This window comes from Oncorhynchus masou, chromosome 5 (assembly GCF_036934945.1).
Source record: "Oncorhynchus masou masou isolate Uvic2021 chromosome 5, UVic_Omas_1.1, whole genome shotgun sequence".
NCBI classification, from domain to species: Eukaryota; Metazoa; Chordata; class Actinopteri; order Salmoniformes; family Salmonidae; genus Oncorhynchus; species Oncorhynchus masou.
The window spans coordinates 78,546,646-78,559,087 of NC_088216.1; positions in this window are offsets into that span (position 1 = coordinate 78,546,646).

Below are 12,442 nucleotides of genomic sequence, written 5' to 3' on the forward strand. Positions count from 1 at the left end.
AGCCCCAAGTCCATAACAAAATGTTTTGAGGACATCCGTTTTTAGCAACCCCTGGTAGAGTTTTCTGTCTGTGGCTGTTCTGTCTGGTTTGGCCTGCTCAAAGTGGTCACGCCTCCGACCGACGGGGCTCTGCACACATGTCTGCACTTACTCATCATTTGTGCCACCTTCAGAGAGAGAGAAGACAGGGAAGAAACCAACATTTACCCACGTATAGGCTGCTATAGCCTACATATTTATTTATTTTGTCATTCTATCGTTTTCATGGAATGGTAATGAAATATACTATATTTAGAATTTACCAGAATACATTTTCCCAAAATATTTTTTACAAGCTCTGTGTATTCTCAAATTGAAAAAAGTGAGGGAGCACCGCTCCACCGCACTATGGCAACAATACATCCCTGGAGGTAATATATAATACTAATTGGTGTGTCCCGGATTTACATTCACCATGTCTACCCGAGTCCAGGTTGTTTTGACATGTCAGTAACTTTACATTTTATCAATCTTACAGTACAATTGCTGAATGATATGCAGAGCAAAACATTTTCTACGAACCCATGGTTTCCTAAAATATGTATCCTATATGGCAATCAATATCGTTCTGTAGGACAGAACAGCTACGTCTGGTAAGACGAGGGGTGGTGGTGTGTGTCTATTGTTCAATAACAACTGGTGCACAATATTAAAGCGGTCTTGAGGTATTGCTCGCCTGAGGTAGAGTACTTCATGATAAGCTGTAAACCACACTATCTACCAAGAGAGTTTTCATCTCTATTTTTTGTAGCTGTCTATTTACCACCAGAAATCGATGCTGGCACTACGACCGCGCTCAACGAGCTGTATAAGGCCATCAGCAAACAAGAAAATCCTCATCCAGAAACGGCACTCATAGTGGTCGGGGACTTTCATTTCTACCAGCATGTCACATGTGCAACCAGAGGGGAAAAAACGCTCTAATCAATAAATATTTTCTTAACTCTATTTCTTGAACTGCATTGTTGGTTGGGGGGCTCGTAAGTAAGCATTTCATGTATGCTCCGCATGTGACAAATACAATTGGATTTGATCCCTGAGGATCTCTTGTCAACCAGTGTGAAGTGTGCTGTGAATAAGAAACATTCAAAATAAGGTTTTGAAAGAGTTACAGAATATTTATGGTTTCTCTCTTAAACCATTAAATACAGTGCATTCATAAAGTATTCAGACCCCTTGACTTTTTCCACATTTAGTTATATTCTAAAATTGATTCAATTGTTTCCCCCCTTCAATCTACACACAGTACCCCATAATGAGAAAGTAAAAATAGGTTTTTATAAATCTTTGCAAAATGTATAAAAACAATATTCCATGTATATAAGTATTCAAACTCTACTGAGTACTTAGTTGAAGCACCTTTGGCAGCCATTACAGCCTCGATTCTTCTTGTGTATGATGCTACAAGCTTGGCACACCTCTATGTGGGGAGTTTCTCCCGTTCTTCTCTGCAGATCCTCTCAAGCTCTGTCAAGTTGAATGGGGAGTGTCGCAGCACAACTATTTTCAGGTCTCTCCAGAGATGTTGGATCAGGTTCAAGTCCGGGTTCTGGCTGGGCCACTCAAGGACATTCAGAGACGTCCCCGAAGCCACTCCTGCGTTGTCTTGGCTGTGTGCTTAGGATTGTTGTCCTGTTGGAAGGTGAACTTTTGCCCCCAGAGGTCCTGAGTGCTTTGGAGCAGGTTTTCATCAAGGATCTCTCTGTACTTTGCTCCGTTCATCTTTCCCTCGAATTCTGAGTAGTCCCCCAGTCCCTGCTTTCTGAAAAACACCCCCACAGCATGATGCTGCCACCATCATGCTTCACCGTAGGAATGGTGCCAGGTTTCCTCCCTACGTGACACTTGGCATTCAGGCGAAGAGTTTCATCAAACCAGAGAATCTTGTTTTTCATGCTCTGAGAGTCCTTTACTGTAGGTGCCCTTTGGCAAACTCCAAGCTGGCTGTCATGTGCCTTTTACTGAGGAGTGGCTTCCATCTGGCCACTCTACCATAAAGGCCTTATTGCTGCAGAGATGGTTGTCCTTCTGGAGGTTTCTCCCATCTCCACAGAGGAACTCTGTCAGAGTGACCATTGGGTTCTTGGTCACCTCCCTGACCAACGCCCTTCTCCCCTGATTGCTCAGTTTGGTCAGGCAGCCAGCTCTAGGAAGAGTCTTGGTGGTTCCAAACTTCTTCCATTGTATTATGATGGAGGCCACTGTGTTCTTGGGGACCTTCAATGCTGCAGAAATGTTTTGGTACCCTTCCCCAGATCTGTGCCTCGACACAATCCTTTCTCGACGCTCTATAGACAATTCCTTCGACCTCATGGCTTGGTTTTTGCTCTGACATGCACTGTCAACTGTGGGCCTTTCTATAGACAGGTGTGAATTTCCAAATCATGTCCAATCAATGGAATTTACCACAGGTGGATTCCAATCAAGTTGTATAAACATCTCAAGGATGATCAATGGAAATAGGATACACCTGAGCTCAATTTCGAGTCTCATAGCAAAGAGTCTGAATACTTATGTAAATAAGGTATCTGTTTTCTATTTTTAATACATTTACAAAACTCTAAAATCCTGTTTTCACTTTGCCATTATGGGTTATTGTGTGTAGATTGATGAGGATTTTTTTATTTATATAATGCATGTTTTTTGTTCTTAACTGACTTGTCTAGTTAAAAAAACTAAACAAATGTTAGCATAATGCTGTAATGTAACCAAATGTGGAAAAAGTGAATGGGTCTGAATATGTTCCGAGTGCACTGTATATGCAGCAAATCTGAGATCCCAATTCCTTTGCAGGTGACTGCGTCTGGATTTGATGATATCCTTTTGGAAGGCAGAAGAGAAAAGGAAGGACTCTGTGGGTGACCAAAGATAGACAATGTAGGAAGATGCATAGAAATAGTCTCTCCAATATAAATCCCTGATCACGCTAGAAAACAATGGGGTGGCAAGCTGAGCAGTGAGCACATGCCGTGGGATCAGGTTCCCAGTAATCAAATGACATGAAAAAACATATTTTTGGTTAAAAAGACATTGACACGATGTATTTTCAACCAAAAAGACATCTTCTCACCTTCTCAACTTATTATGCTCATAGGGTTATGTACAGTACAATGTTAAACAAAGAGAATGGTGGCTTTGACAAGTTATTTGAAAGTTTCTTACAATGTGATATCACTAACATGAGCGAACTGTTGATGTCAATTCAACCGAATACTGTCCTATTCGGCTTAACCTTGTTTTGATTCATTTTTTACTTACAGACATACTGTATGTAATCACTCTTTTAAGCCTCTCAGTTTTGAACCAACTCTGGGTTGAACCCTCTCGGTTTTGAACCAACTCTGGTTGAACCCTCTCAGTTTTGAACCCACTCTGGGTTGAACCCTCTCAGTTTTGAACCCACTCTGGGTTGAACCCTCTCACTTTTGAACCCTCTTTGGGTTGAACCCTCTCAGTTTTGAACCCACTCTGGGTTGACTGTGATTATTATGTGACATGCATTCAATTGTGATTATCTCCAGGTGCTACCTGTTGGTAGGGGGGTGGGGTTTTCCTTTTGAATAGCCAGTTTTTCCCTGTGTCCAGCAGATCTCGTTTATCTGTGTACAGGTTTGCATGTGCTGGAAGGATGAGAGTGGGGACTGTGTCATAGTCCAAATTCAGTGGAACCAGAATGTGTGAGTGTGCGTAAGTGCCCATCTCCCTCCAGATCCGCTCTCCTTCTCCCAGGGCACACTCTCCTCAATTGTGTGCACTTATTGTGATTACTGATTGACTGTTTAGTGTTTAGATGTGATGATGTTTGAGATGTGATGACGTTTGAGATGTGATGATGTGATGTTTGAGATGTGATGACGTTTGAGATGTGATGATGTTTGAGATGTGATGACGTTTGAGATGTGATGACGTTTGAGATGTGATGACGTTTGAGATGTGATGATGTTTGAGATGTGATGACGTTTGAGATGTGATGACGTTTGAGATGTGATGATGTGATGTTTGAGATGTGATGAAGTTTGAGATGTGGTGATGATGTTTGAGATGTGATGATGTTTGAGATGTGATGATGTTTGAGATGTGATGACGATTGAGAAGTGATGACGTTTGAGATCTGATGATGTTTGAGATGTGATGATGTTTGAGATGTTATGACGTTTGAGATGTGATGATGTTTGAGATGTGATGACGATTGAGAAGTGATGACGTTTGAGTTCTGATGATGTTTGAGATGTTATGACGTTTGAGGTGTGATGATGTTTGAGATGTGATGATGTTTGAGAAGTGATGACGTTTGAGATGTGATGATGTTTGAGATGTGATGACGTTTGAGATGTGATGATGTGATGTTTGAGATGTGATGATGATTGTGATGTGATGACGTTTGAGATGTTATGACGTTTGAGATGTGATGATGTTTGAGATGTGATGACGTTTGAGATGTGATGACGTTTGAGATGTGATGATGTTTGAGATGTGATGACGTTTGAGATGTGATGACGTTTGAGATGTTATGACGTTTGAGATGTGATGATGTTTGAGATGTGATGACGTTTGAGATGTGATGATGTGATGTTTGAGATGTGATGATGTTTGAGATGTGATGACATTTGAGATGTGATGATGTTTGAGATGTGATGACGTTTGAGATGTGATGATGTTTGAGATGTGATGATGTTTGAGATGTGATGACGTTTGAGATGTGATGACGTTTGAGATGTGATGATGTGATGTTTGAGATGTGATGATGATTGTGATGTGATGACGTTTGAGATGTGATGATGTTTGAGATGTGATGACGTTTGAGATGTGATGATGTGACGTTTGAGATGTGATGATGTTTGAGATGTGATGATGTTTGAGATGTGATGACGTTTGAGATGTGATGACGTTTGAGATGTGATGACATTTGAGATGTGATGACTTTTGAGATGTGATGATGTGATGTTTGAGATGTGATGATGATTGTGATGTGATGACGTTCGAGATGTGATGATGTTTGAGATGTGATGATGTGATGTTTGAGATGTGATGATGTTTGAGATGTGATGACGTTTGAGATGTGATGAAGTTTGAGATGTAATGATGTGATGTTTGAGATGTGATGATATTTGAGATGTGATGACGTTTGAGATGTGATAATGTGATGTTTGAGATGTGATGACGTTTGAGATGTGATAATGTGATGTTTGAGATGTGATGATGTTTGAGATGTGATGATGTGATATTTGAGATGTGATGATGTTTGAGATGTGATGATGTTTGAGATGTGATGATGTTTGAGATATGATGATATTTGAGATGTGATGACGTTTGAGATGTGATGACGTTTGAGATGTGATGACGTTTGAGATGTGATGATGTTTGAGATGTGATGCGTTTGAGATGTGATGGCGTTTGAGATGTGATGATGTGATGTTTGAGATGTGATGATGATTGTGATGTGATGCGTTTGAGATGTGATGATGTTTGAGATGTGATGGCGTTTGAGATGTGATGATGTGGCGTTTGAGATGTGATGATGTTTGAGATGTGATGATGTTTGAGATGTGATGACGTTTGAGATGTGATGACGTTTGAGAAGTGATGACATTTGAGATGTGATGATGTTTGAGATGTGATGATGTTTGAGATGTCATGATGTTTGAGATGTGATTACATTTGAGATGTGATGATGTTTGAGATGTGTTGCCGTTTGAGATGTGATGACGTTTGAGATGTGATGACGTTTGAGATGTGATGATGTGATGTTTGAGATGTGATGATGTTTGAGATGTGATGACGTTTGAGATGTGATGATGTGACGTTTGAGATGTGATGACATTTGAGATGTGATGATGTGATGTTTGAGATGTGATGACATTTGAGATGTGATGATGTTTGAGATGTGATGACAATTGAGAAGTGATGGCGTTTGAGATATGATGATGTTTGAGATGTGATGACGTTTGAGATGTGATGACATTTTAGATGTGATGATGTTTGAGATGTGATGACATTTGAGATGTTATGATGTTTGAGATGTGATGACGCTTGAGATGTGATGATGTGATGTTTGAGATGTGATGATGATTGTGATGTGATGACGTTTGAGATGTGATGATGTTTGAGATGTGGTGATGACGTTTGAGATGTGATTATGTTTGAGATGTGATGATGTTTGAGATGTGATGCGTTTGAGATGATGACGTTTGAGAAGTGATGGCGTTTGAGATGTGATGATGTTTGAGGTGTGATGCGTTTGAGATGTGATGACATTTGAGATGTGATGACTTTTGAGATGTGATGATGTGATGTTGAGATGTGATGATGATTGTGATGTGATGATGTGATGTTTGAGATGTGATGATGTGATGTTTGAGATGTGATGATGTTTGAGATGTGATGATGTTTGAGATGTGATGACGATTGAGAAGTGATGACGTTTGAGATCTGATGATGTTTGAGATGTGATGATGTTTGAGATGTGATGACGTTTTAGATGTGATGGTGTTTGAGATGTGATGACATTTGAGATGTGATGATGTTTGAGGTGTGATGACGTTTGAGATGTGATGACATTTGAGATGTGATGACTTTTGAGATGTGATGATGTGATGTTGAGATGTGATGATGATTGTGATGTGATGATGTGATGTTTGAGATGTGATGATGTGATGTTTGAGATGTGATGATGTTTGAGATGTGATGATGTTTGAGATGTGATGACGATTGAGAAGTGATGACGTTTGAGATCTGATGATGTTTGAGATGTGATGATGTTTGAGATGTGATGACGTTTTAGATGTGATGACGTTTTAGATGTGATGATGTTTGAGATGTGATGACGATTGAGAAGTGATGACGTTTGAGATCTGATGATGTTTGAGATGTGATGATGTTTGAGATGTGATGACGTTTGAGATGTGATGACATTTGAGATGTGATGATGTTTGAGATGTGATGATGTTTGAGATGTGATGACATTTGAGATGTGATGATGTATGAGATGTGATGACGTTTGAGATGTGATGATGTGATGTTTGAGATGTGATGATGTGATGTTTGAGATGTGATGATGTTTGAGATGTGATGATGTTTGAGATGTGATGACGATTGAGAAGTGATGACATTTGAGATCTGATGATGTTTGAGATGTGATGATGTTTGAGATGATGTTTGATGATGATTTTGAGATGTGATGACGATTGAGAAGTGAGCGTTTGAGATTTGGCGTTTGAGTTGTGATGATGTTTGAGATGTGATGACATTTGAGATGTGATGATGTTTGAGATGTGATGCGTTTGAGATGTGATGATGTTTGAGATGTGATGATGTTTGAGATGTGTGATGGCGTTTGAGATGTGATGATGTTTGAGATGTGATGCGTTTGAGATGATGTTTGATGATGCGTTTGAGATGTGATGATGTTTGAGATGTGATGATGCGTTTGAGATGTGATGATGTTGTTTGAGATGTGATGACGTTTGAGATGTGATGATGTTTGAGATGTGATGATGATTTGATGTGATGTTTGATGATGTGATGTTTGATGTGATGATGATTGTGATGTGATGACGTTTGAGATGTATGATGATGTGATGTTTGATGTGATGAGATGTAATGATGTGATGTTTGAGATGTGATGATGACGTTTGAGATGTGATAATGTGATGTTTGAGATGTGATGACGTTTGAGATGTGATAATGTGATGTTTGAGATGTGATGATGTTTGAGATGTGATGATGTGATATTTGAGATGTGATGATGTTTGAGATGTGATGATGTTTGAGATGTGATGATGTTTGAGATATGATGATATTTGAGATGTGATGATGTTTGAGATGTGATGACGATTGAGAAGTGATGACGTTTGAGATCTGATGATGTTTGAGATGTGATGATGTTTGAGATGTGATGACGTTTTAGATGTGATGGTGTTTGAGATGTGATGACATTTGAGATGTGATGATGTTTGAGGTGTGATGCGTTTGAGATGTGATGACATTTGAGATGTGATGACTTTTGAGATGTGATGATGTGAGATGTTGAGATGTGATGATGATTGTGATGATGATGTGATGTTTGAGATGTGATGATGTGATGTTTGAGATGTGATGATGTTTGAGATGTGATGATGTTTGAGATGTGATGACGATTGAGAAGTGATGACGTTTGAGATCTGATGATGTTTGAGATGTGATGATGTTTGAGATATGATGACGTTTTAGATGTGATGACGTTTTAGATGTGATGATGTTTGAGATGTGATGACATTTGAGATGTGATGATGTTTGAGGTGTGATGACGTTTGAGATGTGATGACATTTGAGATGTGATGACTTTTGAGATGTGATGATGTGATGTTGAGATGTGATGATGATTGTGATGTGATGATGTGATGTTTGAGATGTGATGATGTGATGTTTGAGATGGGATGATGTTTGAGATGTGATGATGTTTGAGATGTGATGACGATTGAGAAGTGATGACGTTTGAGATCTGATGATGTTTGAGATGTGATGATGTGACGTTTGAGATGTGATGATGTTTGAGATGTGATGACGTTTGAGATGTGACGACGTTTGAGAAGTGATGACGTTTGAGATGTGATGATGTTTGAGGTGTGATGACGTTTGAGATGTGATGACATTTGAGATGTGATGACTTTTGAGATGTGATGATGTGATGTTGAGATGTGATGATGATTGTGATGTGATGATGTTTGAGATGTGATGACGATTGAGAAGTGATGACGTTTGAGATCTGATGATGTTTGAGATGTGATGATGTTTGAGATGTGATGACGTTTGAGATGTGATGATGTTTGAGATGTGATGACATTTGAGATGTGATGATGTTTGAGATGTGATGACGTTTGAGATGTGATGATGTGATGTTTGAGATGTGATGATGATTGTGATGTGATGACGTTTGAGATGTGATGATGTTTGAGATGTGATGACGTTTGAGATGTGATGATGTGATGTTTGAGATGTGATGATGTTTGAGATGTGATGACGTTTGAGATGTGACGTTTGAGTTTGAAGTGAGACGTTTGAGATGTGATGATGTTTGAGGTGTGATGACGTTTGAGATGTGATGACTTTTGAGATGTGATGATGTGATGTTTGAGATGTGATGATGATTGTGATGTGATGATGTGATGTTTGAGATGTGATGATGTGATGTTTGAGATGTGATGATGTTTGAGATGTGATGATGTTTGAGATGTGATGACGATTGAGAAGTGATGACGTTTGAGATCTGATGATGTTTGAGATGTGATGATGTTTGAGATGTTATGACGTTTGAGATGTGATGATTTTTTAGATGTGATGACGATTGAGAAGTGATGACGTTTGAGATCTGATGACGTTTGAGTTGTGATGATGTTTGAGATGTGATGACATGTGAGATGTGATGATGTTTGAGATGTGATGACGTTTGAGATGTGATGTTTGAGATGTGATGATGTTTGAGATGTGATGGCGTTTGAGATGTGATGATGTTTGAGATGTGATGACGTTTGAGATGTGATGATGTGACGTTTGAGATGTGATGATGTTTGAGATGTGATGACGTTTGAGATGTGACGACGTTTGAGAAGTGATGACGTTTGAGATGTGATGACGTTTGAGATGTGATGACATTTGAGATGTGATGATTTTGAGATGTGATGATGTGATGTTTGAGATGTGATGATGATTGTGATGTGATGTCGAGATGTGATGACATTTGAGATGTTATGATGTGATGTTTGAGATGTGATGATGTTTGAGATGTGAAGACGTTTGAGATGTGATGACGTTTGAGATGTGATGATGTGATGTTTGAGATGTGATGACGTTTGCGATGTGATGACGTTTGAGATGTGATAATGTGATGTTTGAGATATGATGATGTTTGAGATGTGATAATGTGATGTTTGAGATGTGATGATGTTTGAGATGTGATGATGTGATATTTGAGATGTGATGATGTTTGAGATGTGATGATGTTTGAGATGTGATGATGTTTGAGATGTGATCACGATTGAGAAGTGATGGCGTTTGAGATATGATGATATTTGAGATGTGATGCGTTTGAGATGTGATGATGTTTGAGATGTGATGATGTTTGAGATGTGATGACGTTGAGATGTGATGACGTTTGAGATGTGATGATGTGATGTTTGAGATGTGATGACAACTGTGATGTGATAGCGTTTGAGATGATGATGTTTGAGATGTGATGACGTTTGAGATGTGATGATGTGACGTTTGAGATGTGATGATGTTTGAGATGTGATGATGTTTGAGATGTGATGACGTTTGAGATGTGATGACGTTTGAGAAGTGATGATGTTTGAGATGTCATGATGTTTGAGATGTGATTACATTTGAGATGTGATGATGTTTGAGATGTGTTGCCGTTTGAGATGTGATGACGTTTGAGATGTGATGACGTTTGAGATGTGATGATGTGATGTTTGAGATGTGACGATGTTTGAGATGTGATGACGTTTGAGATGTGATGATGTGACGTTTGAGATGTGATGACATTTGAGATGTGATGATGTGATGTTTGAGATGTGATGACATTTGAGATGTGATGATGTTTGAGATGTGATGACAATTGAGAAGTGATGGCGTTTGAGATATGATGTTTGAGATGTGATGATGTTTGAGATGTGATGATGTGATGTTTGAGATGTGATGATGATTGTGATGTGATGACGTTTGAGATGTGATGATGTTTGAGATGTGATGACGTTTGAGATGTGATGATGTGACGTTTGAGATGTGATGATGTTTGAGATGTGATGATGTTTGAGATGTGATGACGATTGAGAAGTGATGACGTTTGAGATCTGATGATGTTTGAGATGTGATGATGTTTGAGATGTGATGACGTTTTAGATGTGATGGTGTTTTAGATGTGATGACATTTGAGATGTGATGATGTTTGAGGTGTGATGACGTTTGAGATGTGATGACATTTGAGATGTGATGACTTTTGAGATGTGATGATGTGATGTTGAGATGTGATGATGATTGTGATGTGATGATGTGATGTTTGAGATGTGATGATGTGATGTTTGAGATGTGATGATGTTTGAGATGTGATGATGTTTGAGATGTGATGACGATTGAGAAGTGATGACGTTTGAGATCTGATGATGTTTGAGATGTGATGATGTTTGAGATGTGATGACGTTTTAGATGTGATGACGTTTTAGATGTGATGATGTTTGAGATGTGATGATGTGATGTTTGAGATGGGATGATGTTTGAGATGTGATGATGTTTGAGATGTGATGACGATTGAGAAGTGATGACGTTTGAGATCTGATGATGTTTGAGATGTGATGATGTGACGTTTGAGATGTGATGATGTTTGAGATGTGATGCGTTTGAGATGTGATGACGTTTGAGAAGTGATGCGTTTGAGATGTGATGATGTTTGAGGTGTGATGGCGTTTGAGATGTGATGACATTTGAGATGTGATGACTTTTGAGATGTGATGATGTGATGTTGAGATGTGATGATGATTGTGATGTGATGATGTGATGTTTGAGATGTGATGATGTGATGTTTGAGATGTGATGATGTTTGAGATGTGATGATGTTTGAGATGTGATGACGATTGAGAAGTGATGACGTTTGAGATCTGATGATGTTTGAGATGTGATGATGTTTGAGATGTGATGACGTTTTAGATGTGATGATGTTTGAGATGTGATGACATTTGAGATGTTATGATGTTTGAGATGTGATGACGCTTGAGATGTGATGATGTGATGTTTGAGATGTGATGATGATTGTGATGTGATGGCGTTTGAGATGTGATGATGTTTGAGATGTGATGACGTTTGAGATGTGATGATGTGACGTTTGAGATGTGATGATGTTTGAGATGTGATGACGTTTGAGATGTGACGACGTTTGAGAAGTGATGACGTTTGAGATGTGATGATGTTTGAGGTGTGATGCGTTTGAGATGTGATGACTTTTGAGATGTGATGATGTGATGTTTGAGATGTGATGATGATTGTGTGATGATGTGATGTTTGAGATGTGATGATGTGATGTTTGAGATGTGATGATGTTTGAGATGTGATGATGTTTGAGATGTGATGACGATTGAGAAGTGATGATGTTTGAGATGTGATGATGTTTGAGATGTGATGATGTTTGAGATGTGATCACGATTGAGAAGTGATGACGTTTGAGATATGATGATGTTTGAGATGTGATGGCGTTTGAGATGTGATGACGTTTGAGATGTGATGACGTTTGAGATGTGATGATGTTTTAGATGTGATGATGTTTGAGATGTGATGCGTTTGAGATGTGATGATGTGATGTTTGAGATGTGATGATGACTGTGATGTGATGACGTTTGAGATGTGATGATGTTTGAGATGTGATGACGTTTGAGAT